The following is a 27,728-nucleotide window of genomic DNA, read 5'->3' as shown; positions in this document are numbered from 1 at the left end:
TCAGGCCATCTCCCTAGTGCTACCATAGCCAGCAATCGATGGAGGGAGGCCGTCTGCCTCGTCTCCGACCAGTTCGGCCGCCGCCACGCTCTGGTGCCGTACATCGCGAGCAGGGCCTCCCCGGTTCTTCCGGCACCACCGTCTGACTACCCTCAACCGTGCGGAGCCGCCCCACCTCTCTAGCCCGATCGAGAGCCACCATAGCTCGAGACCCCGATCCACCCGAAACCACCGTCCGCCGCAGAGCTTGACGCCGGCGACCCCCTCCAACCCCGCCAGCCTATCAACCACTGGGAGGACCGCCCTGGACCAGCGGATCCATCCCCACCCTCAGAATCCCGTGGGGAGCCGTCGTTCGTCCGCGGCAATCGCCGGAGACCTGCCATCGCTCGGCCAGAGATGGAAGGAGGGCGCGAGTGACTGGTCAAACCTGACCAGTGGACCCGACGGCCCCACCTGCCAGTGACCCCAGCTCTGCCGATGTGTTTTAAGTGGAAACGTAAAACACAGGAGTACGTCTTCTCTGTCTCGAAAGTGTATTCTTATTCGAACCGTTTTTCTTTTTCTGTTTAATTTAAAAATAGATTTTGACTGAAACTTTGACTAGCTATAACTTTTTAAATATAACTCCGTTTGACCTGATTCTTTTTTTGTTATTTCCCAAATTTCATCTAGTTTATTTCCATATTTATTTGAAAATTTTCCAAACAACTTTTTTGTACTGTTTTGAAACTATGTGTTAATTTAAATTTTCTTAAAATAGGATTTTGAAGAAGGAAGCAACTTTCAAAAAGTGCACCCCCACTTGCATACTCTTGAAGGCAAGCATTCTGAACCCCGGCATAATATTTGTTGTGTGTCGTTCGATGCTAATACCACACCACCTTGACATGAAGTGTTCGGTATTTTATGTGGTGTTATGATCATATTCATGAGTGCATAATGATGATTCCTTGCTGTTGGAATTTGATGTGCTTTTGATAGTAATCACCCTCGTATGCCTTTCATGCCTATCGGGAGGAATCCGGGAAAGTCTCTGTCTTAGGTAGACACGAACTTGTCTCTAATAATTCGTTGAGACGATTATGTCCGGTAAGGCATGGTGAGGTATGATGAGTGGTGAATCTGTTTGTTGGTGTGAAATATATTTGTTATACTCATTCTGCAGGGAATGCCTTAATCTCCTGAGTCGACCGTAGATCGAGTCTTGTTCCAGTAACCCCCATACTTGTTTCGTGCTACCACTTGTCCCTGCCATAGGTAAGGTACGGTTCAGTAAGTTGTCAACCCCTTCCTAGCACACACTATACAGGGAGACCATGGTGGAAGATACCGGCTGCATCCGGTAGACATGCCGCCTGGTCCGGGGGCATGGGTGTTTCCGGTTGGAGCCTAGGGGGTAGCTCCCCTAGTTTACGCGCGTTATAAATTTTGTGATCCCATGCTAGTTGAGGTTGTAGCCTCCCCACTTAGAGTTTTGCTTAACGGGTGTCGTGGGTGATTCCAGACACTGGTAAGTTAGGCTGGTGTGTGTGGTTAGGTGTGTTTTCAATTAAAAGACCGTAAATGGAATTAGTCCCGATAGACTGAAGGAATCCATTACTCGTGGGTAAAGAGTACACCCTCTGCAGAGGTTATATCTATTCGAATAGTCATGTCCGTAATTAAGGACTACAGTCTGGATGGGTTAAGTGTCGGTCTTAGTGTCGGTCTTTGGAAGAAAAATTGCTAAACCAGAACATTGATCATGACTTGAGACATATGATGATTATGATTACTATTACTATAGCCTAACCATTGGTATTATTTGAATTATTGAGTATCCCTGGGACAGTTCTACCTCCTGGATATTCATTGTGATTATTCTCTTACAAGCCCTTTATGTGGTGTCGCTCAGACGCCCGGCTGTGGCATGCTTGTTATTTAAATTACTTATAAGCCCTTTATGTGGAGTTGCTCAGACGCCCGACTGTGGCATGCTTGTTATTTAAATTACTTATAAGCCCTTTATGTGGTGTCGCTCAGACGTCTGACTGTGGCATGCTTGTTATTTAAATTACTTATAAGCCCTTTATGTGGTGTCGCTCAGACGCCCGACTGTGGCATGCTTGTTATTTAAATTACTTATAAGCCCTTTATGTGGTGTCGCACAGACGCCCGACTGTGGAATGCTTGTTATTTATTTTATTTGTAAGCCCTCTATTTGGTGTCGCTCAGACGCCCGACTGAGGCATGCTTTATATTATTATCCTTCGAGGCGTCGCTTCAGACACCTGATCGGTGCATTCTATTTCTACTCTCTGACTGCATATTCATGTTTGACATGAATAACCTACTTGCATGCATCATGGATTATTATTTCGTGACTGACGTTGTGATCGTGGAATATTCCAGAGCATGATTATCATTTGTTATATTATACCTGAGTTCATAATGTTTGCGAGTACATTCAAAGTACTCACTGGCTTGTCCCTGGCTATTGTCTTGGCCAGATTTCTTGCATGGAGAGGAGCCTTGCGATGACAACCCCGGAACCTATGCAATGGTGATAGCAGCCTCGCGAAGATAGGAGTTATCCAAGTCAGTTGTTCCTGTGGGAAATGGAGTCCCATAGACACTGATGAACCACAAACCGTTTCCGCCATCAGCCACTAGAAACCTTGTGTTGTACTCATAGGCCAGAATGGTCTTGTACTACATATTTTGTATTTTGCTTGGAATTTCTGTGTCAAGTTGGTGCCCCATCAGCTAACAGTAATCCTGGGGCTGGTGGGCATAGGGACCATTTTCTGGGAAATATATCCTGAAAATCTGGTCGCGACAATCATGGTCAGGAAACCATAACCATCTATCGATCAACGAGCTAGTCAACTAGAGGCGTACTAGGGACATGTTGTGGTCTATGTATTCACACATGTATTACCGTTTCCAGTTAATACAATTATAGCATGAGTGATAGACAATTATCATGAACAAGGAAATACAATAATAACCATTTTATTATTGCCTCTAGGGCATATTTCTAACAGTAAGCGCCTGCCTTGTTGAAGGAGGTAGCTAGGTCTGCTCACCGGCCGCGTTCGCAACATGCAGGAGTTCCTGGGAGATGGCCCATGACCCCTGGGGGCATAGGTTTAGTCCGGCGTGCTGACCTCTCTATTAAGCCTAGGTCGGGTTGCAGCGTATTGTTTGGCCGAGGCCGGGCATGACCCAGGAAAGTGTGTCCGGCCGGAGTTAATCGAGCGTGGTGGGTAAGTTGGTGCACCCCTGCAGGGAAGAAAACATCTATCGATAGCCTGTCCTACGGTAACGTACACTTGGAGTTGTATCCCGAGCGATACAACTAGAACTGGATACTTGTGATGAGAATTGGATTGATATGAGAACTGGATAGTATGGCTCTGGGATTGCTTTCTCGCAGGGGGTCGAGAAAGGATCTCTGGCCGAGGTTGATAACACTACTACTACTTTACTTTATGCTACTCTACTCCCTCCTGTTGCTACAAGATGGTGGTTTCCAGAAGATGCTAGTCTTTGATAGGCTAGGCTTTCCCCCTTCTCTTCTGCATTCTGCAGTTCAGTCCACACACACAACCCTTTTCGTTGATACCGATGCATAAGAAAGTGTAGATCCTTGCTTGCGAGTACTTTGGATGAGTACTCACGGTTGCTTTGCTCCCCCCTTTTCCCCCTTTCTTGTTTCTGGTTGATGCAACCAGATGTCGGAGCCTAGGAACCAGATGCCACCGTTGATGCCTACTACTGCGTGAAGACCGCCAACGACCACGAGTAGTTAGGAGACTCCCAGGCAGGAGGCCTTGCCTTTTCGATCGTAGATGCTTTGTGCTGGCCTTCTTAAGGCATGCTTGTCTAACTTATGTCTGTACTCAGATATTGTTGCTTCCGCTGACTCTTGTGTATTCGAGCCCTCGAGGCCCCTGGCTTGTAATATAAAGCTTGTATTATTTTAATTTGTGTCTAGAGTTGTGTTGTGATATCTTCCCGTGAGTCCTTGATCTTGATCATACACATTTGCGTGTATTATTAGTGTACGATTGAATCGAGGGCGTCAAAAGTTGGTATCAGAGCCGACTTCCTGTAGGATCCCCCTTTCCAACTCCTTGGCTAAAGTTGAGTCTAGAAAACGAAAATTGTTTTACTAACTTGGTTGTGTGGCTTACGGGCCCACGTCGCCAATTGGGTGGTTTTAGGATCTTTTATTCCTCGTCTATACTCTGGGACTCTGATCTCTCTACCATTCGGGTTAAACGAATTTACTAACTCTAACATTAGGATCCCGTGACCACATTCACCCCAAAGTTGGATAATCCATAGCTATTCCTTAGAATAGTATTTTTGAGTAGTGCACACACTGTCGTGTTGACTACGAAATGGTATCCATCGTACCTCTTCCATTATGCATGTTTCACCATGAATGATCCTTGTCTTTGCAAATGCTCAATGCTGAACTACCCCCTGTTACATGTTAGAAGGATGGTTAGACCCACTGGTCGTGGCCGTGGTGCCAACGATCCACCACCGCCCGAATTCTTTGCTGGAATGATGCAACAGTTTGAGCTGAATCATCAATTCATGGAAGGAATGATGGCTCTGTTTCCTTGTCCGAACATGAATCAACAGCCAACCCCAGTAACTCTGCAAGACTTCATGCGCCTCAACCCAACTATCTACCGCAGCTCAACTCAACCCCTTGATGCTGATGACTGGCTCCGCGACATCACATATGAAATGGAATCTGCTAGTGTTGCCCCTGCCAGCTATGTCACCTTCGCATCCTTCTTCCTCAAGGGTCCCGCTGCTCAATGGTGGGACAGCCACAGGCGTACCCTACCTTCTGGAACGATCATCACTTCGCCGGATTTCCAAGCCGCCTTCCGTGCCCGCTTCATTCCTCAGGGAATCATGGACCGGAAGAAGCGAGATCTCCGCAACCTCACCCAAGGTAACAAGTCTGTAGATGCTTATCAACGGGAATTCTTGGACTTGTTCCGTTATGCTGAAGAAGACATTGCTACTGATGCTCGTAACCAGAAAAAGTTTCGTGATGGACTTCAACCTGATATCAAGCTAGCACTGCATGTTCATGACTTTGCCGACTTTGCAACCTTGGTGAACAAGGCTATTCAGGTTGAGAATGGTCTTCAGGAACACCAGGGATCCCTCAGGCGCAGCCATGACGCTGGCTCATCTTCGGGCCCGTCAGCGCAGAAGCATTGGATATGGACCCCCACAGCATGTACCGCCCAACTGCACCTGCTCCAAGACAGTCCTATGTTGCACCTCGTCTACCTCCTTCACCGCAGAGCACTACAAGAAATATGTCAACTAGTGACCTTCTGTCCGTGACCCTGGAAGAATTGGCCATAGATCTATGACCATTTGAGACCAATTGGTCAGAAAGGTCGTAATTTCCTTACACGAAATGGTCATAAAGCATATAGCACTGGTCTGCTGCCTTATTTCTAGCTGATCATGACCAATATAGATGGTCATAACCTTGTAAATTGTGGTGGGTTGCTATGACTAGGCACCACCTCACCAATTTTGCCTATGTGTCATGTCCATGTATCACTTTTTGCCCTAGGCTGTGAAGCAACCTATATTTCTGTCATTCCCAAAATCCCCAAAAATCCTCATAAATTCTTTGGGTCATATCTTTGTCAAATATGTACAAAACCTTCCTTGCCTAGTTCAAAAATAATTCAACAATATTCATTTTCCTATTCTGTTCAGAAAAACACTTTGTGAAGGAAGTGCTATTTATATATTCTTGATTGCCCTCAAAATTTTTGGGCACTATTTCCTATCCAAATCATTGCCTCATGACAAAATTAAGCTCCATTTGCCCAGTCAATCTTCCTCGGCGAATTTCCAAAGTTTTTGTCCACCTAGAAGCATTGTGAAGGAAGTACCACCTAGGATCCTCCTTTTGAGCTGAAAATTTGTGAAGACATTCTTCTTAGTAGATGATCATCCTCAGCCAAAACTCACGCCCATTGGCCGTGTGCATTTCCCATACCGCTAATCAAACACTTGGCTGCTAATTCATCTTTGAGCATAGTTCGGTCTCCTCATGAGAATCTTATGTTGTAATTTTCTTCCTAGCACCTACCTGGGGAGTGCCCAACCCAATAGACATGCCTAGGCCGCCCAGAACGCATGGCAATGCCACAGTCACGCGGTGACCACGCGGCGGGCATGCGAGCTTACGCGCTCTAGAGTTGGGGCCCTCAGCCACAGTCCAAACCTCAATGTCTCGCCACCAAACCATGTATTTCTGATTAAATAGATACTTATGTACCTAGAAACGATTTTTGAAAAAAAAGAGCAAACTATGAGGCAGCTGCAGTTCAAATTTGACCCGCTTCCTTCTAAATCGGCGTGAATTTGTCTTTTTCACCAAAGGTGGATCAAAACTTTTGACACCAAATCATTTTGTCAATTGTGCATTAAATATGGCCTAGTATTTTATAAAATTGATTAGGTCCAATTTTGCAACAAATATATGGTAGGTCCTTCACAAAAAAACTCATTTCAGGCACTCGGAAAATGGAAAATGTATTTTCCATGAAAAGAAAATGAAAACTCCCTTAGGCAACATTCACCCTTGTGCACAATATGAGATCATTTGAACAAAATATGCCATGAATGTGGCCATAAGATTGATCATTTGGCTTGAAAGCCATGAATCTTCACGCATGATAGCTCATTTCTGAGAACACTTTTTTAAAATAATTGTCGTATTACAAGTTTATTATTTTTCCTGGAAACTTGGTCACATATAATGACACAACGCGAAGGTTTTCCAATTTTTTGATTTTTTTGAATTTTTTATGCCCGTTTCAAGATGCGGTCAAAACAGCGGGCTTGACCGTTCCTAGCTAGTGGTTGAATCTTGGAATTTTTTTGATGTTTCTCTAATTAAATAGATACTTATGTAGCTAGAAATCATTTTTGGAAAAAATAAAAAGCAAAATATGAGGCGGCTGCAGTTCAGATTTGACCCGCTTCCTATTGAATCGGCGGGAATTTGTCTTTTTCACTAGAGGTGGATCAAAACTTTTGACACCCAACCATTTGGTCAATTGTGCATTAAATATGTCCTAGTATTTTATAAAATTGGTTAGGTCCAATTTTGCAACAAATATATAGTAGGTCCTTCACAAAAAAAACTCCCTTAGGCAACATTGTTTGGAATTCCAAGATGCACCCTTGTGCACAATATGAGATCATTTGAACAAACTATGCCAAGAATGTGGCCATAAGATTGATCATTTGGCTTGAAAGCCATGAATCTTCACGCATTATAGCTCATTTCTGAGAACACTTATTTAAAATAATTGCCGTATTACAAGTTTATTATTTTTCCTGGAAACTTGGTCACATATAATGACACAATGCGAAGGTTTTCCAATTTTTTGATTTTTTTGAATTTTTTATGCCTATTTCAAAATGCGGTCAAAACGACGGGCTTGACCGTTCCTAACTAGTAGTTGAATCTTGAAATTTTTTTGATGTTTCTCTGGTTAAATTGATACTTATGTACCTAGAAATGATTGTTGGAAAAAATAAAGAGCAAACTATGAGGCAGCTGCAGTTCAAATTTGACCCGCTTCCTACTGAATCGACGGGAATTTGTCTTTTTCACCAGAGGTAGATCAAAACTTTTGACACCCAACCATTTGGTTAATTGTGCATTAAATATGTCCTAATATTTTAGAAAATCAATTTGGTCCAAATTTGTAACAAATATATGGTAGGTCCTTCACAAAAAAAACTCATTTTAGGCACTCGGAAAATGGAAAATGTATTTTCCATGAAAAGAAAATGAAAACTCCCTTGAGCAACATTGTTTGGAATTCCAAGATGCACCCTTGTGCACAATATGAGATCATTTGAACAAACTATGCCATGAATGTGGCCATAAGATTGATCATTTGGATTGAAAGCCATGAATCTTCACGCATGATAGCTCATTTCTGAGAACACTTTTTTTAAAATAATTGTCGTATTACAAGTTTATTATTTTTCCTGAAAACTTGGTCACATATAATGACACAATGCGAAGGTTTTCCAATTTTTTGATTTTTTTTGAATTTTTTATGCCCGTTTCAAAATGCGGTCAAAACGGCGGGCATGACCGTTCCTAGCTAGTGGTTGAATCTTGGAAAATTTTGGTGTTTCTCTGATTAAATAGATACTTATGCAACTAGAAATGATTTTTGGAAAAAATAAAGAGCAAACTATGAGGCAGCTGCAGTTCAAATTTTACCCACTTCCTACTGATTTGGCAGAAATTTGTCTTTTTACTAGAGGTGGATCTAATATTTTGACACCCAACCATTTGGTCAATTGTGCATTAAATATATCCTACTATTTTAGAAAAATAATTTGGTACCATTTTGCAACAAATATATGGTAGTTTCTTCACAAAAAGCCGATTATTGGCACACCAAAAATTGAAAAATGATTTTTTGTGCAAACAAAATGAAACCCCCTCATATCAACATTGTTTGTTGTCCTAAGATATGCAAATGCGCAAAATATTGGGCCATTTGAATTTTTTTATAAACGGGTAATATGTTGAATGTTTATCCAGTATAAGAGGGTACAAAATATAAGAAAACAGAAGGAAAAAATAAAATTACACTAGCTGAATTATGATTGGTGCAATCTATTGTGGCATGGATCAGTGACATGGCAAACATCCATCCATCGATCCATTCATGCAGCCCACCGCAGTAAACATCCGTCCATCGATCCATTGATCCAACCTTTCTCCCTCTTGCGTGAACCCTAGACAGCGTGTTTGGCAGCTTGAGGGATTGGGAATGGGAGTTTAGGAGGGGGAGTTTATGAAGGGAATGGACTTGGGAAGTAGACTATTAGTCCCAATCCCATGCTTGGTGTGTGGTGGGAATTATTAGTGGGAAATCAACAGGGAGTTATTTTCCTTTGTTTGGTTTGTGGTTACAGGAATGGGAATTATTCTATGAGCTGGGCAAATGAGTGTTACCGTTAATCAGGTCTGCAATAAGAAAATACTCATATTTTGACTTTATTTGCTCCACGACTAAGAAAGAGAGAAAATGTTGATAGCAACAATTTTGCATTTGATCAATAGACTTACATACATACACCATATCAGAAGATACCAGGTCAGGAAGGAGATACCAGATAATAGGTATCATGCTTGCTGGATGTATTGAATAGTCCATCAAGCAAATCATCAACATTCAATCCCAGCAAATGAGAGCAAAGACATGAAGCAAGTATTTTAACTAGCAGATGAACATATGAAAGTATCCTTTCCAAGAGTATAAGACGAGATTATATAAAAAATAAATGGAGGCACTGAGTGTTGCAATTGATGAGTTGAAAGAAAACAACTACAAGTCCTGAGCAGAAAAGAATATATGAGCTGCTAATCTGGAAGTTCAAATCTGGAGGTCTTGGATTTGGATTATCAGAAGCACTTTCATGGCCTTTATGCTTAACATAGATTTCTGCAAAGTTGTGTTTCTTTACGAAGTTCAACATCTTATGAACAGAATTATCATCGTGAACTAGATCAATTCCTTCATCAAGGCTACACCCAGGAATTGTATAATATAACTCATCGCCATCCTTGAAACCTACATCTTTAGCCATGCGAACTAGACGAAAATAGGATGTACGCTCACTGTCACAATCTCGAAAAATAGATACTTCGCCTCCATCATAAGTAAGTGGACCTTCCATTGAAAAAGAACCCCCGTGATGCATTTTGATATGGATGAAATCCCTCTCCATTCTGTATATATAAGGCATTTAAAGACATATTTCAAATCCATGGTTATTACTTAAACTATTATTGTTATTTGAGTTCTGCTACAGTACCAAGGGATTTTTGTACACAAGTAAATTGAGAGACAAATTATGCACATGTGAGCTAGTAGCTTGTTTAACCTTTGTTACAAGATACTCAAAGGAGGTTCTGATGTGATGAAGTGACTTAGCCGAAGAAGCAACGCCCGATACCCAGGAATGGAATTTGACATGAATGTACTTCCTACTTTTATATTATATATATTCCCCCCAATATGAAACAATATTGTGAGTACATCATGGAAAATATGCAATGTCTGTATGACTGAAAGCTGGGACTTGGAAGTCATTGAAATCTGTAACAGCTATCAAGACTTTTTTGTGTGTACATTTGACACTTAATTTCGTTTGTAAAACTGAACTTAGAAAGTACAGGAAGCATGAAGCAGGCAGGTACACAAAGGCAAGTGCTATATGACATATACATATCGTTCCCTACATGCAGCCACAACGTCAAGTTAGTAGCTATTGTGGTTTGCCCTTTTTCATGTATATGTCAGGTGGCATCACGAACAATCTTGGTTCTCTACATGTACAAATAGCAGGCACAACAGCAAGCCAGTGATGACCAACAACTACAGCCGAAGACTAGCAAATACATTTATACAAGAACAAGAGATTGCATCCAGTAATCATTCACATCCATGTCCCATCTATGCTTCTAAAAAGGATATCAAGAACTAATCAAGACAGAGACCTCTGTACAACATTTCTATGAATCAAACAAGGGGGCAAATGAAATACTAAATGATGTAGTAATCCACACCTCTGGCCTTTTGGTGACTCTTGCTCCTGAACTGCAAGGGGGGACCGAAGTGATGGAACAAATCTGTGACCTGTGAATCAGGGGAAAAAATAGAAAGAAGGAAAGATCTGCATCAGTTTGTAATAGGAAAAGAAACAAATCCAACTTTGTTAGCCAAACCAGATGGGATACAGCTAGATTTGTAGGTATGGATTGGCAGGAAAATCTCCACGAATTCAAGATGGAAAGGGGGAAAACGGGTTACCTCAGCTCCTGTTCGTGCTTGCCGCCAGCTCTGAAGGAGATTGGGGAGAAGTTAGCGGCCGTCGATTCGTTTGGAGGACTAATGGTGGCGCTGCTAAATAGGGGTCATTAGCTAGGATTTTACCGCGCTTTCGCTGGGATTTTCACGCCTTTTTCCCCTTCCGCCGCGGGACGTGACGAACAACTCAAGTTTTTTTTGGCGTCAATTTCCACTCCCACGCTGAATCAGTAGGGTCCCCTGGGAAGAGTTTCACGGGAGTTGGGCCTCCTAACTACCCTTCCCCTTCCCCTCTTAACTCCCATGTCCCTGAGTCAATCAAAGGAAATTAAGTCCCATGGGCCATAAACTCCCATTCCCCACGCCCAACTCCCCCCAAACAACCCTTAAAAAAAAAAAAACTCCCCCCAAACAAACACGCTGCCAATCTTTGCCGCCGCCGCCGATCCCCACCCCCACCGGTGACCTCGTCTCCCCATCCCCGGCCCCATCCCCACCTCTGGCCGACCTCCCTCCTCATCTCGTCCATCCACCCATGGAAACCTCCTTTTCCACGGATCTACACACCCACCCACGCCCACCCATGGATGGATGGATGGATGGGGCGCACCAGTTCTGGCGACGGCGACGCCGGATCCACACCCACCTGCACAATGGAGGCCTGCCGCATCGGGATCCACCGCCTGCTCTCGGTCTGGTGCGGCACACCGGACCACACCGGAGATTGCTACTGCGGTGGCCGTCGACGACAGCGCATCTCTGGCGGGACCTAGATGCCCAAGGTATGGACGAAGTCCTTGCCCAAGGTATGTACGGCGGGACCTAGACTGATTACATTCATCTCAGGCATGCATCCGTGGTTGGTGACCTTGCGTGCCGCCATTGCCGGAGGCTGGCTGGTTGGACGGGCATCCGGAATGCCGGTGTTTGCAGCCTTACATCTCAGGTGTGGTTTCTTCCTGTCGTCGTCCCATACTCGTCCCTTGTTGTTCTAAATTTTCTTGAGGCTTGTGTTTGACATCTCTCGTCTGTGCTGTTTCCATCGCAGGGAAGACGCTTGCTAAAATGTGTGCATGCCAAGATTCCTACAGTTCCAGACTGATTAGTGAGCTTACACTTCTAAGGGTGGATCGATTAGCATACTCTGCCTACTGAATGCCAGTCTGAGAGGTAGCATCTGCTATCGTCAGGTTATATAAGGTGCATCCACATAAACTGATTTCTCACTCAGCTACTTATAATCTGTGTGGAGAAGACTGACAACAGACTGATAGGTTAATATGAACATCAAATAACTTAAACAAGGACATTGTTTGTGTTAACCCACCACTCTTTTATTTAAATTTCCCTGCTGGACCTTACAAGCAGCAGCCTTCACAACTCTTTCATGCCCAATAACTGGGAAAGAGTGTGGCATCGGCAACAGAGCTTTCCTTGTACCAAATGCATGCACATCACATGGCTGCTCAAGTCCTTCCTTCCTACTGTCTTAGTATAAAAATCTTCTTAAGTTTTGTACATGGTCCCTGGTTCCTTTGATGACATTAGTCAAAATACACTGATGGTTAATTATATATATCCACATAGCAAGTATACGGTATTGTCCTATACATTTCACATGATGGAAGAGACATTACTTACATTCGTAGTTTCGTACTGAAGTGTTAAAGTATGCATGTTTTGCTTAGTTGAAAAAGCTGAGATATCGTACTGAAGAGAATGCGAATGATGTTCACTCTGTTATGCTTCTAAAGCATCTGAATGGTGTTCATTGCTGTTTAAATGATGTTCATCTGCTATGGTTTGCTTCAGCTCGTGTGGATGGGAGGTGGATGCCAGCACGGATCCAGTGTCTCCGACCTCGGCATCCACAAGGAGGAGCGGCGACAATTACATACCCAACCATGGGGCAGCAGCAATTCATTGTTGAGCCTCCCTCTACCTCTCTCACATTCCCTTATTTTGCTGCTGCTCTAAATTCACTTTCACTTGATTGAATCTAGTGCTACTGCTGTCAGTCCCTAGTCCCTAGTGCTACTGCTCTAAATTCACTTGCATGTTTGACTAAATCATAAAAGAATGAATAGGTGTTGGCTCTAGAGTGCTAGCTCGTATACTCTAGCAGGCGAAGCACGTACGTGCAAGCTAACTTCAACAAAGCAGACTAGTAGCTTAATTGATTATTTGTTAGCTAGTAGTACTCGGACGTGCAGTCTCACGTATACGTACGAGCTTAGCAGAGCTAGCTAAGCTAGCGACTGATCGATCTGACTTCTTGCGGCCGACCGTAGCGACTTTGTAACTCAGCGAACTGAAAAACGATGGAGATTTTGTGGATAGCCACAGGGGCGTGTCGCTCCTGGATTTCTTTGTATTGCTTTGATCGACTTAGAAAGATTACAATGGCTGGGTGCACTTATGATGCACTTAGTGTGCCACCTCCAGATGACTGACTGACTGTGTATTTGTACTAGCGCGTGCTGACGAAGCAGGAACACACCCAATGCCTTGGCAGGAACACAGAGTTGCGGAGAGCAGCAGCTCGCAATCGTGGTCAGGGACCGACCGTCCGAGAGTAGACCGTGGAGACGTGGAGTTCAGTCCAGGAAGTTCCTTGTAATATTTTGGATCTCATTTTTGTTATGATGAATTGATATATAATGATGTTTGATCTGCTTCTGCTTGATTCCTTACTTGTTGTAGGACATTGCAGTCACGTAGATTTTGCTGGTTGTGGCATTGCTTGAAATTGGGTTATTGGATAGCTGAAGCTGCGTTGGATTTCTTCTAATTTACTCCAGGAGACGAAGACCACGCTTCATGAATTCAGGTGCTCTCTCTCATTTTTCTTGAAACAATGTTGCCAAAAAGGCATTTATCTGGTTATGACATAATAAAAGAAAGAATAAACTTGTAGATAAAATCATTGGAGCTTGTATATCCAAATCCTATAATTATATACTCTCTCTGCTCCCAGGGCGCCGCCGAGGTGGTCATGTGGGATCCTCTCGAACAGCGCGTGCTCGCTGTCGACTTCGATGGCAGGGTCACCCGCTCCATCGGCCCCCTCTCCGGCGGGATGTACTACTCGGGTTTCATCCCCTACGTCAACTCATACACAGAGATCTACATGTACTACTCAGATTAAACTCTGTTCTGCTGTACAATTACACTCGCAAGCTGTCTTACCGTATTATTGGATCTGTTGATCACTGCCTACATGTTAGATCGGTTTGATTTTGAGATGCAGCGAGACTTTGATGTTTCTGAATTCTGATGTGAAAGCATGTCTACGTCAGCTGAACTTTGCACGACTGTTCCTGTAGATCGATGGTGATATCAGCATGCATCCTAATTGTCAATCTCGAGTCTGCACTTCTGTATGTTTTTGATGTGAAACACTTATGCATGACTAATTGTTAAGTTGATACAATTTCTTTGGTAGACAAGCATGGAAATATGTATTAACTTTCCTGAAAATTGAGATTTTCTTAACTAATCAAGAACTCCCCTCATTATGTAAAACACCTATGCATATGACTAATTCTGCACGGCAATTCTGTTCAATTCTGATTTCTTTGGTTGTCAATTCTGTTCAATTGTGAAACACCTATGATATGACTATGAAAGCATGTCGACATCAGTACAACTTTGCATGCATATTTTATTGACTAGATATATACGTGTTGACTGTTCGTCTGTTCCTATGTACTGCATATTGTGTAATGGAGTTTGCTTGTATGGTGTTTGTGAAAATGTTTGTATGAAAATAATTTGACATTGGTGACAGCGTACATGGCCATTAGAAATGCGGAAGCGTACAGCAGCTGCGGCCACCCACGCCCTGCTTCTCCTGGTCTCTGTGTACCCTGCCTGCATACTCTCTGTTTGTGATTTTTTCTAGCAAGTATCTGATCATGAGAAATGAGCTCTCTAGGATTCACTGGACCAACAACTACTTGTTCTAGCATGTTTATTTCAAGCAATTTGTCATTCATGTTGTTTGATGAAACAGTACCCATGTCGGGAGACTAGTAGAACTTGCAAACTTCAGTTTTCTCACCATTAGTCACTTATCCTGCTGTTCATGTCCATACAACAGTTGTATTGGTTCTATGTTACAGCTGCTGCAAACAATTTATTAATGTGGGATGTGGCTCTATGTCCAGTTCTCTTTCTCTTCTAAAGAAATCCCCTCTGGTGTGCAGCAAGTTGATTGTTTTGTATCTGTATTATTGTTCAGATTGGCCAAGTGTTCGTCGATCTGCAAGCCTGTTTAAGAGCTGGATTGGCCGGTCCAATTCAACACGGAACTATGTGTCTGTTGAAACTTTTCGTCTATCAAGTGTCGCCTCGCCGCCTCCGGCCACCCCGACGACGCCCTCGCCTTCGCCAACCTCCACTCCTCCATGAGGTACGCATGCATTTTTGTTTCTATTGCTCGCACTTTGTTCCTGATGTATTCCTTTGACTAATGAACCTAGCAGCATCAAAGTCTAGAATATCCACACCAAAATGCATTGGCTTGCTGAACCCTTGTGCTGGTTAGAAATGCAGAATTGTGATATTGTGCTGGGAGCACTCTTGCTACAGTCATCAGTTAGATTTCAGCTTTGCATCTTTTCAGGTTTAACCGTTGGTTTACATTGAAACTGTTAAGCAAGTATCAAATTGAGTACATAGTGTGCAATTTGTGTTTAGTAATTTAGTAGGTCATAAGCATCAGACCATATGTTTTCTTATAAGCAAACTATATTGATGGTTGCAAGATAAGTTAAAATATACTAGTGCTACCTTGATTTTTATACTACTTGCCATTTATTTTCTTCGTTTGATGTTTTATATGCTTCTGATGCGTGATCCTTGTAATGCTAGGTGTTTTGTTTCTTGCAATTTGGAAGAGGAAGATGATGAAGCATGGTTGTTATCTATCAATATGCCTTGTGTTCTGGTTGTACTTCATAGCTAGTTACATTGTATTCTGTACTGGTCTGGTTGTATGAACACTATGTAAAGATTGTAATAGGCTAATTTTGGCTATCATTTCGAGCATATAGTTATGTTTCATTTGAAATATTTGTCATTTGTGTACTGTGAAAATGTGAGAAATAAAAATATGATGAGTTGGACCTACTTATTGGTAGAGGCTAAGGCCCAAAACGTAAAATAGCCTGCAAAAAGGCTGAGGCCCAAAAAAGAAGTCGACTGCAAAAAGGCTGAGACCCGAAGACAAATGGATCGTAAAAGTTCTATGTCTTAGAAACCAAAAAGGCCAAATTGTTGGGCTTGGACCATGTAGTTGATCAAAATCGATATGAAAATAAATAATAAATGGGCTGAATTGTTGGGCTCGGCCCATGTAAAACACCTAATCGAACTGGGCTGAATCTTGTCAGTGACCTTTTCAATTGGTCGCAATTTTGCCACGTCAGATTGCCATGTCGGATCCGATGTGGCCTGGGCAGACAGCCAGTGACCAAAACAAAAGGTCATGGGTTCAACGACCTTTTGTTTTGGTCGTAAACGTCTACGACCTTCTCACAGAGAAGGTCGTTAATTTTAGTTTACGACCGCCAGCTTTTGACCTCCTGTTTTTGGTCACAAAAAGGTCACAAATGAAAAACAGTGACCTTTCAGTGACCAATAGTCAAGGTCACAAGTTGACATATTTCTTGTAGTGGAGGCAGCCTCTTCGGGTTGTACCACCCCAAGCTTCCGTTCCCAATTCCAATGATGGTCTGTGCTTCAAGTGTGGCCTTCCAGGTCACCGTTCCAGTAAGTGCCCTCAAAATCAGAATCAGCTGGCTTTGTCTTCAACTGGCCGTAACAATCAGCCCCATAACAACAATGCCAGACCTTATGGTCGTGGTCAGGCTAATCATATTGATCTGAATGAAGCTCAAGGCCAGCCTGCCACGGTGATGGGTACTCTTCTCGTTAATTCAGTACCAGCATCTGTTTTGTTCGATTCAGGAGCATCGCATTCTTTCATATCAGAAGAGTTTGCATTCATGCATGGCATTAAATACGAAGAGATGCACACTCCACTAGTGGTAAAAAAAACCTGCGGGCCAATGCCAAACCTCCATGGTTAGCCACAACGTTTCAGCTGAAATTGAAGGGTTGGAATTTTTTGCCTCCCCCATTATTCTGAAGTCTTCCAATATTGACCTCATTCTGGGAATGGATTGGTTGAAAGCACATACGGCTTCTATTGTTTGCGCCACTAAAACCGTCCACCTTCTACACCCTTCAGATGAGATAGTAAGCTACAATGCTCGTCCGGTTCAAAATGCCGAAGCCTGACTCTATCTCCTGAATGCGTTGAACGCATCACCTCTTGAGGGAATTGAAAAGATTTCAGTCATTCGCGACTTCGAAGACGTCTTTCCAGAGGAACTTCCAGGAATACCCCCTGCCCGGGCTGTCGACTTCGTCATCGACTTGAAACCAGCCACCGTTCCTATTGCCAAACGACCCTACAAGATGCCACCTCATGAACTCCTTGAACTTAAGGAGGAAATCGACAAATCTCTTCACAAGGGTTTCATTCGTCCAAGTTCCTCTGCTTGGGGAGCACCTTCTCTCTTCATCAAGAAGAAGGACGGAACGAACCGTTTGGTTCAAGACTACCGTCCTATCAACCAAGCTACAATTCAGAACAAATATCCCCTTCCTCGGATCAATGATCTGTATGATCAACTGGCTGGTTCATCGATATTCTCTAAACTCGACTTGAGGTTGGGTTACCACCAGATCCGTGTTCGTGAAGAGGATATTCCAAAGACCGCATTCGTCACTCATTATGGTTCTTACGAGTACACCGTCATGTCTTTTGGCTTGACCAATGCTCCAGCTACATTCTCTCGTTTGATGAACTATATATTCATGGATTACCTCGACAAGTTCGTCGTAGTCTATATGGATGATATCCTGGTATATTCGAAGAATAAAGGAGAACATGCTGAACATCTTCGACTTGTTCTAGAGAAGCTTCGAGAGCATCAACTTTATGCCAAGTATTCCAAGTGCGAATTTTGGTTACCCGAAGTCACCTACCTTGGGCATGTCATCTCCAAGGATGGTATTGCCATCAACCCAGATCGAGTTCAGGCTATTCTTGACTGGACCCTCCGAAGACTGTCAAGCAAGTCAGAAGCTTTCACGGACTAGCCAGCTATTGTCGCCGCTTTGTCGAGAACTTCTCCAATATCGCCAAGCCACTTACCAATCTGCTACACAAAGGCGTTAAGTTTGATTGGACACACAAATGTCAGGAAAGTTTCCATGCACTCAAGGACAAGCTGACGTCTGCCCCAGTGCTTGCTCCCCTTGATTCTCGCAAGGACTTTGTCATCTATTGTGACGCTTCACATCAAGGATTAGGCTGTGTCCTAATGCAAGAGCGCAGGGTGATTGCTTATGCCTCCCGTCAAGTAAGTCCTCACGAAGAGAACTACCCAGTTCATGACCTTGAGCTTGCCGCGGTTATCTTTGCACTGAAGCTATGGCGACAATACCTTCTCGGTAATCGTTGTGAGATCTTCACCGATCAACAAAGTATGAAGTATCTGTTTACTCAGCCAGATCTGAACCTCCGTCAACAGCGATGGATGGAAGCTTTTGCTGACTACAACTGCGGTATATCCTATACCCCTGGCAAGGCTAATGTAATGGCCGATGCCCTGAGCCGTAAGTCTTATTGCAACAATCACATGATTTTCAAAGCTCAACCCCGCCTTTATGAAGAGCTATGCAAGCTGAACCTCCAACTAGTTCCACAGGGTTCTCTGAATAACCTTGTCCTGGAACCAACTCTGCTGAAAGCAATTAAGTCTGCTCAAGCCAAAGATGCTCACGTTGATTTGATGAAAAATGATCTTGCCTTAGAGAAATCCAGAGATTTCTCACTTGGTGAAGATGGAACCTTGTACTTCAGAGATGGCATTGTAGTACCCCGGTTCGAGCTTATGACAGAGAAGGTGATGAAAGAAGCGCATGACACCCCTCTCTCTATTCATCCGGGAAGTACCAAGATGTATCTAGACTTCCGTCAGAAGTATTGGTGGTCTAATATGAAGCAAGACATTGCTCGATATATTGAAGAATGTGACGTTTGTCGTCGCGTCAAAGCAGGACATCAGAAACCGGATGGACTTCTACAACCGCTTCCAATTCCTGAATGGAAGTGGGATAAGATCCAAATGGACTTCGTCACTGGCCTTCCCAAGTCTCAGAAAGGTAACGATGTTATCTTTATCGTCATCGACTAATTCTTGAAGGTTGCTCACTTTCTGCCAGTCAAGGAGACTATCACTGCTAGTCAATTGGCAAACTTGTATATCTCCCGAATTGTGTCACTCCACGACATTCCGAAGGAGATCAGTTCAGACCGCGGCAGTATTTTCACTTCTAAGTTCTGGGATAGTTTCCAAGATGCAATGGGAACTCATATAACCTGGAGCACTGCATGTCATCCCCAATCCCTAGGCCAAGTTGAGCGAGTCAATCAAATTCTTGAAGACATGCTTCGGGCTTGTGTTTTTTCTTTCGGCAAGAAGTGGGAAGAATCTATTCCTTATGCGGAGTTCTCTTATAACAACAGCTATCAAGCCATCTTGAAGATGGCACCCTTTGAAGTGCTCTATGGACGTAAGTGCCGAACCCCTCTGAACTGGTCAGAAACTGGGGAATGGACGCTCATTGGTCCAGACATTATTCAACAAGCTGAAGAGCAGGTTCGCATTGTCCGGGATAATCTCAAGGTGGCCCAGTCCCACCAGAAGAGCAATTATGACCGTAAACACTGGGGTTCAACTTATCAACCTGGTGAACAAGCTTATTTGCGTGTCACTCCTTTGAGAGGCACTCATCGGTTCGGAGTCAAGGGCAAGCTAGCTCCGCGCTACATTGGTCCTTTCTGCATTCTCTCTCGTCGTGGACTGGTGGCTTATCAACTGGAGTTGCCACCTCAGTTCTCTCACGTCCATGACATCTTCCATGTGTCACAACTTCGTCGATGCTTCAAGGATCCGGAACGTGAAGTGGATCCGGAATTGATTGAAATTCAAGATGATCTCACATACAAAGAGCATCCTATCCGCATTCTTGAAGAAGCTGAACGTCGAACCCGCCAGAAGGTTACCAAGTTCCTCAAGGTCCAATGGTCGAATCATACTAAAGATGAAGCCACTTGGGAACGCGAAGATAACCTCCGGGCTGAAAACCCTGACATGTTCCCTTCTACCTCTTAATTCTCGGGACGAGAATTTCTTTTAAAGGAGGAGAGTTGTAACACCCCGGTGTAATGATGCTACAGTAACCCCTGGGGTTAAGTTAATCTTTTTGCTAAACATGTGCCTGATCATTATTATCTCATGTTTCTTTCAACTTCCCCTTTGCTAAGTGAAATTCAAAATTTCTCAAACATGAAAACAGAAATGTTCATCATGTGCCAAATATTCCACAACTAATATTGGTGGTGAACCAACATTTTTGCAAAGGGTTTAAGTGGCCTAAACTACTTAAAACAGTGACCTAAGCAATAAATTAAATGCCCTTCTTAATTTATAAAATTGGCAACTATTCCAAAAGCCTCCGAACCTTTTGTGGCAGTGCACTTTAATTCTTTGAAATTGTTTTGGCCAGTGGCATAATTTTGCAAAGTCATTATTGGCTAAAAAGAAAATGCAAAAGCTACTGAAAATAAAAAGAAAAACTAAAAGAAAAGGAAAAGCAGAGGAGAGAGAGAGAGAGAGAAAGCCCCCTGCCTCACCTGGGCTTCGGCCCACCCGGCCAGCCGACCCAGCTAGGCCGGCCCACTCCCCCTCCCCGGTCATCCCTCTCCTCTCTGTTCACGCGACCGAGCCCCCCCAGCTCGTTCCCACCGGACCCGGCGCGGCGCCCCGCGCTGCCACGTCACCGGCGAGGGGATAAGGGCAGCCCCGATGCCTCGGGCTCCCTCCCCACTCGACCAATTGCTCCCTCTCTCCCTCGTCGCTCTCTCCCTCGCTCTCCAGATCCCATCCCCTCCTCAACCGAGCACCGCCGTCGCCATGGCTGTGCTGTAGCCGCGGCCACCGCCCACCCCGCACCTCGCCAGCAGGTTTAGGAGGCGCGCCGTCGACGCCTTCGTCGACTACGTCACCGGAACGAGGCGGGGAAGCCCCAACAGCGTCGCCATCGTCCCGTCTTCAACCTCCATCCGCCATGGTCGCCGCCATCTTCCTCCTCTCCGGCGACCCCCCTGCTGCTACTAAGCCTATCACTGGCCTCCGTGTGCCGCTCGGTGAGCCCCTCATCCTTCTCCCTCTCCTTGTTGACTTTGGCGCGCCCCTAGCTGCTTTACCCACGCGCGCCCGAACGCAACATCGCGGAGCTCGTCGCCGGCGAGTCTCCGGCGACCAATTGGTCATGGGCGTATGCCCCTTAGCTTCACCGCATGGCGCAACATCCGCCTAGCTGGTTAGTTTGGTCGCGCGCGCGCTCTAACGCCGCACCCGCCCGAGCCTGAACTCCGGCGCCGCTTCTGCTCGTCACCGATGTCGTTCCCGGGCATCCCCGTCCACTCCACCACCTCCATTCGACGCGGTGTGGACTGGCCGTTCGAACGGGCCAAACCACAACCCCGGAGATGCCCTGTGGGCGAAACCCGAAGCTCACCCGCGCCTCGCTGCCGCATTGGAGCTCACCGGAGCCCCTCTCTAGTGCCCTGCCGACGTGGCTGGCCGGGCCCCACCCCTGGCTCACTGCCAGTGGGCCCCATGGGCCCCAGTTGACTGGGTTGACCCAGTCAACTGCTGACTCGGCAGCCCAGTGCCATTGACATGTAGGCCCCACCGCGTAATTAAGCTAATTAAAATGTTTTATAATTAAAAATAATTAGTTAAGCTAAATAGTCACTGACATGTGGGGCCTAGCTGCTAATTAACCACGTTTAATTAAAATAACCCATTGTTAGCCCTCTATCTATGACATGTTGGACCCATAGGTCAGTTTTGACCTGGTCAGCGAGTATGTTGACCTGCTGATGTCATACTGACACCTTGCTGATGTCATATTCCTTTTCTGTTAATTTAAGTAATTCCAGAAAATTGTTTAATCTTTAGAAATTCGTAGTAAATAAACCGTAACTCGGATGAAAATGTTTTCTACATGAAAGTTGCTCAGAAAATCCAACGAATCTGAATATGTGGTCCGTTCATCCGTCACATGCCCCTAGCATGCTGAACTTGGAACTTTCCCCCTCTTTCCCTTTGTCCGGAGTCCACCCAAGTCGGGAATTCATCCTCGGATGTTTATCCCCTCCGTCTGCAATGTGTAGTACTACGTTAGGTCGACCCTAGTTCTGCTTATCGTCTTGTCATGCTTAGCGTTGCTTTTGTTTGCTTATATTTACTGTTTCTTCCCCCTCTTCTCTCTGGTAGACCCCGAGGCCGGTGATGCCCCGGTGATCGACTACGTCGACGACGACCCCTCCTTGCCAGAGCAACCAGGCAAGCCCCCCCTTCGATCATCCCGATATCGCCCATTCCATTCTCTCATTCTTGCATTAGATTTTGCTACTGTTATTGTTTGCTACTATTCTGAAGCATAGCCTGCTTTTGTAACCCGCTCATTGTTACCTACCCTGCTTATCCTAAACTTCTTAGTATAGGTTGGTTAGTGATCCATCAGTGACCCCCACCTTGTCCTTGTTGCCCCTGCTTCATCATCGAAGACCCGATCAACGGGATCGAAGACCAGGTCCTGACACCGCACATCACTTCCCCTTAGTTGCTCGACACTACTGGGTTACTATCGAGTGCCGAGGGTGAGGCCTCATCAGCACTTCTGATGTTAACCCGCTAGTGTAGTTATTCGGTCGTGGTCATCGAGGGTGATTCCTCCTTAACCACTTCCGATACGACTCTGTCGTGCAATCCCTCAAGTGTGAACCTCGAGGGTGGTCCCTCTTACGTTCACCTTGAAGATTACATTGAGTGGAATTCACCGGGGGTGATTGACGGTGTCCTGGACTAGGGGTACTCACCATGTCGTCTCCCGATCTATTAGATTGGGCCGAGGACCCCCGTGGCCGTATACTCATGGGCCAGTTCGGACGGCTACCGTATACAAGGAAGATTCCACAAGACTTGGCGATCAAGACAAGGACTTCTGCCCACCGGCGTATTTGGCTAGGACTCTTGTTATCCTAGGCCTCCGGTGCATTATGTAAACCGAGGCCAGACTAGTCGATAGATATACAATATATACAACAATCATACCATAGGCTAGCTTGTAGGGTTTAGCCTCCTTGATCTCGTGGTAGATCTACTCTTGTACTACCCATATCATCAATTAATCGAGCAGGACGTAGGGTTTTACCTCCATCAAGAGGGCCCGAACCTGGGTAAAACATTGTGTCCCTTGTCTCCTGTTACCATCCGCCTAGACGCACAGTTCGGGACCCACTACCCGAGATCCGCCGGTTTTGACACCGACATTGGTGCTTTCATTGAGAGTTCCGCTGTGTGATCGACAAAAGGATCGATGGCTCGCCTGCAGATCAACTGCGACTTCGGCATCTTCGTCACCAGCTCGACTGGTCACCTTGGTTCGACCAAGAATTGCGCCCCGTGTTCGGATCACCATGTCCGGACGAGGGCCTTCATCAAACATCAACTCCGATCTCTATCAAGATCACGGAGGAATCATCTATGGAGCTCGGGGGCTCAACGTCAACATTGCCCTCAAGCGACCGTGCTGTTTTTCTGGACAGCGAACTCGTATCTGCCACCACCACCTCCTCGAGTATCGCTTTGACGATCGCTTTGGTGGAATTGTGCGGAATTGAGTCTACAACAACCCTGGAAAATTTCGTCGAGTTCCGATGGAGGAATCTCTGGCAATCCACGATATACCGGAGCCCTGTCAAATCTGGACGGGAATTTGGATGAGTTTAGGGCGTGGTGTCCAGCTTCTAGCTCGGACGTCCTTTGGAAGATCCAACCGTTGATCGGCTGCGGAATTCCTATATCTACCACCTCTCAAAATTTCGGCTCGATCCGACCGTCCAAACTCCGGGAACCTTCCGATTAGTGCATCACTTTTCGGATCTGTTTTCTGCGCGAAAACGAATCCGACCCGAGTTCATCTTTTTTATGAACAGGATTTCGGACATCCCTTTTGAAGGAAGTTTTGTATGGGGTATTGTGTTTTGTTCCCGAACACATCCCACTAACTGTAAGATCTTTTGAACATGATCTTCAACATCATGCTGGTGTCAAACCAGTCCGGCAATATTACTCCACGGCTGCCGACCTGCGCTAGACACGGCGTCACTTTGTTGAGCCGAGCTCAACTTCTTCGGATCATCATCTCGGCAAGCCGAACAAGAGCCCGGCATCGCGAAGGATAAATCATCACCAACATCGCCGCCCCACGGATTACACGGAGCGGGCATACCGGCATCGCCGCACGGTCGCTTCATCAAGCCGGCATCGACCACGTCACGACCTGCATCGACAGGGCCGCACTATTGCTTCTTCAAGCTGGTGTCCATCACGCCGACCTACTTCGACTCATCGGCTGACATCGAGGCTTCGACATCTCGGCTGGACCGGGGGCTTCGCCATCTCTTCATCAACCTACTCCGGACACTTCGGCGTCACTAGCCGACCAGCTCCGTCACGTTAGCTGGGCCGAGGGCTTTGCCTCGGCGAGTCAACCTTTACCAGCATTGCCATGCCGTCGTTTTATCGCCCATCAGGCAATGGGTGTGCGGAGCGGGTCCCAATTTTAGGAATCACCTTCCTTCGGATTGCTACAACAAATAAACCAGGTGCTATTAATCCCAGTATTTTTTGCTTGTTTGGGTTCATTTTTCCCAAGGAATTATTACTCTGGTTTGTCCGTCATATGTACACAGGTCTATCAAATGGTGGCTGCATTAACGACAGTCGCATGGTGGTTCGGTCAGTTTCCGTACATAGTCCGGCGAACGCCGCACTCGGAGCTCGGACCGACCTGCGAATTCAGGCTTTGCCACGCCTTTACCGCATCACGCCGACGCCCTGCATCGACTTGACTTCGGCGCCAGGCCATATTTCTTTTATTACTCACTTTGCATAAATTATTTATTATGCAACGATTTTTTTAATTATCATTATTACTATTATCTCCGGTTTGCACTATTTTTTGTGCACAGGAAAATGATCCGGGGACTTCGGCGTCACTCTGCCGGTCTGCATTGATCGTGCTATGTCACCACTTCGGCGTGTCAAGCTCTCCGCTCCGCCACCTCGGGACCGGCTTGAGGGATGGAACCTTGCCCCGCATCAAGCTCGGACCGCGTCATCAATACCGAACACATTAACCAGCTAAGTCGCTTTCATGCTCAAAGCTTTAATTTCTAACTTGCGTTCGGTTCGACCAAGCATTATACTTTTTTGGAAAAAAGTTGCTTCTAAAAAATTTCCTTGTCCAAACTTTGTTTGTGACGCATAAATTCAAATACCCCGTTTACTTGGGGGCTTCCTTTATGAAGCTTTTCCTGTTGCATATGATTATACTTGTACGGCTTCGTTCCTTGTTCGTGTATTACGCCACAATATGCACCACATTGACTTAAGCGATTTGCAAGCTGGGTTGCCTCGCTCCTGTGTTTACCCCTACGTTCCCGATTGTTCGGCTAGGGAGTAAAGGGAGCACCTCTGCGATTGTCACGATCGGGTCACCCGAGCCGGACCTCAGACTGGGTGAAGCCGAAAGCTAGCGCTCTTATAGTTATTCAATGATGGTCGGCACACAACGGAACTCATGAGTACAAAAAATCTATTGCACAAGTCTCATAATAACAATGAGCACCGAAGAAAGGTATCGGTGGGGGTACTATTTTCTTCGAAGATGCTTCTTACTCTTCGCAGTAATATAGCATAAGTTCCCTGAGCGCGCTTTGTCTGTTACAGCCTTATGGCCTGATTGCCTGGTTATTGGAAACACCGTCGATATTCTCGACCGATGGAGTACATAACACTTTTCGGTCCTTAACCGAAGAGGGAGAAGCCGACGGTCGGTTAAGACGCGTTTAAAGTTCGGTTGAACATAGATATGATATAAGTACTTCGGTACATGCAATCATTCTTCTACCCAAGTCACTTGGGGGCTCTTAAGTTTATTTGAGCCGTTTTATAATAAGTGTTCTTCTTCTCAGTCGTTGCAAAGTTCTATTATTATTATTTATCACTCCTTTTTTCGACGCGAGTGTGCGGTCACTAGCCGGGGAGCCTAATTTCTCTCTCAAAGCCGCTAGAGTTTAGTTTGCTAAACTGGCCTAATGAGAAGTACTCCGCCCTCGGGATAGGAGGTTGAAGCCGTAGGCTGACCCGCTCGAAGTCTTGAGATAGGATGTGTCATGTTAAAGGACGACAGAAGCACTTCTTTTTTCTAAGACCAATTTTCGGATTGGCACCGAACACTTGATCTTGTTCGGACGTCATGTTTTTACTGACGTTTCTTGGTTTTCCAAGCTTTTTGGCACTTTTAAACTATTTGTGCTTTTCCAGCATTAGTCTCGCAGTGCAACGCCGGACACCTTTAGGGATTCGGCAAAAACATTCTCAGATATTGCTATATATGCATCGGTTTCGAATTGTGTCTTCGGTCAATAGTTGGGTTGCCCGGCTCCTGCACTTGCTTCCTACGTTCCGTTTTGTTCGGCTAGGCGTGCAAAGGGAGAACCACTGCGATTGTGCTTCCAGCTCACATGGTTAAGCACCTTAGTGGAGAAAGCCGAAAACTGACTGTCACAATAAGCGTAAACTGGTCAGCGATCCGATGACTATGACGGGCCATTCATAACATTGGCCGAAGTGTTTACGGCTTGACCTCGACTGTCGCCGAACACTACCGGGGGCTATTAACTGGCCTCCCAAACTAAATCCTCGATATTTTGCTCTTACATTCGAGCTGAGGTTTCATGATCATGCTTAGCATGACAACCCAAAGAAAGGAACCGATAGCGGGACTATTTTCTTTGGAATACATTTCTTCTGTTAAACAGTAATATAACATATCTCTCTGCGTACCTTTGTTTATAAAACCGTGTGGCCAGATTGCCTTGTTTGTCGTAAATCTTTGCCCTCATAAAGGCTTTATAAAGTAGGACAAACACTCCTCGGCTACTGGCCAAGGAGGTGGAAGCCGATGGTCGGTCAACAAAGTTTTGTACAATGCGGATCCGAGCATTAATGACGTAAAGTACTTGGATACATAGAGTCATTACACATAATTTGTGATTTTACTATGGATATTGATCCTTAATTCGGCCACCCGTGCCCGCATTAAGGCTCGGGGGCTACTGGGCTTCGGGCTTATTATTTACAAATATTAAAGGGGCACATCGATCCCCTGATCTGGTGTTGCCACCCGACCAGTGTCTCGGGGGCTACTGCATTGCTTGTCCAATGCAGAAAATTTTATGTGCAATATAGTTTCCGAGGAGATTTTGATCCTCAGGTTGGTCGGCCGCACCCAACCTGAGTCTTGAGGACTGAGCACGCCGCTTTTGTGTCCCGAAGTATTCTGCCGAGCTAGGACTTGATCCTCAGGCCGATTTTGCAAATCAACCTGAGTCTCAGCGGCTACTGGGATCAGCGGTCTTATGTCATCCTTCATGTGCATCTCGGGTTTTAGACCGATACACACCTTGAGGGCTACTGGCTATATATCTCGGCAGAGAATAAATTGCACCAATAAAAAATATTGACAAAAAATCGGCCCATAGTCGGGGTGGTGCACCACCTCGGAAGCACTCTGGCATAAAGCTCGGGCGCTAGTGGCTGGCTCCATAGA

The 27,728-nt window shown here is 45.2% G+C and overlaps 1 long non-coding RNA gene across 3 annotated transcripts; it reads left to right on the top strand.

Moving 5' to 3' along the window:
- Positions 1–11,273: 11,273 nt before the first annotated feature.
- LOC123052039 (uncharacterized) lies at positions 11,274–16,028 on the top strand. Of its 3 annotated transcripts, XR_006424418.1 has the most exons (9): positions 11,277–11,677; positions 11,742–11,841; positions 11,944–12,095; positions 12,708–12,820; positions 13,370–13,511; positions 13,599–13,725; positions 13,873–14,027; positions 15,139–15,309; positions 15,771–16,028. It is a non-coding gene; the product is annotated as an uncharacterized lncRNA (long non-coding RNA). The 3 variants fall into 3 exon arrangements; XR_006424426.1 differs by having other exon boundaries at positions 11,274–11,677; positions 12,708–13,511; positions 13,609–13,725; XR_006424419.1 differs by having other exon boundaries at positions 11,276–11,677; positions 12,708–13,511.
- The last annotated feature ends 11,700 nt before the right edge of the window (positions 16,029–27,728 follow it).

This window comes from Triticum aestivum, chromosome 1A, assembly GCF_018294505.1.
Source record: "Triticum aestivum cultivar Chinese Spring chromosome 1A, IWGSC CS RefSeq v2.1, whole genome shotgun sequence".
NCBI lineage: Eukaryota > Viridiplantae > Streptophyta > Magnoliopsida > Poales > Poaceae > Triticum > Triticum aestivum.
Note: the sequence above shows the minus strand (reverse complement) of the source record. Positions and strands in the feature narration are given on the sequence as shown.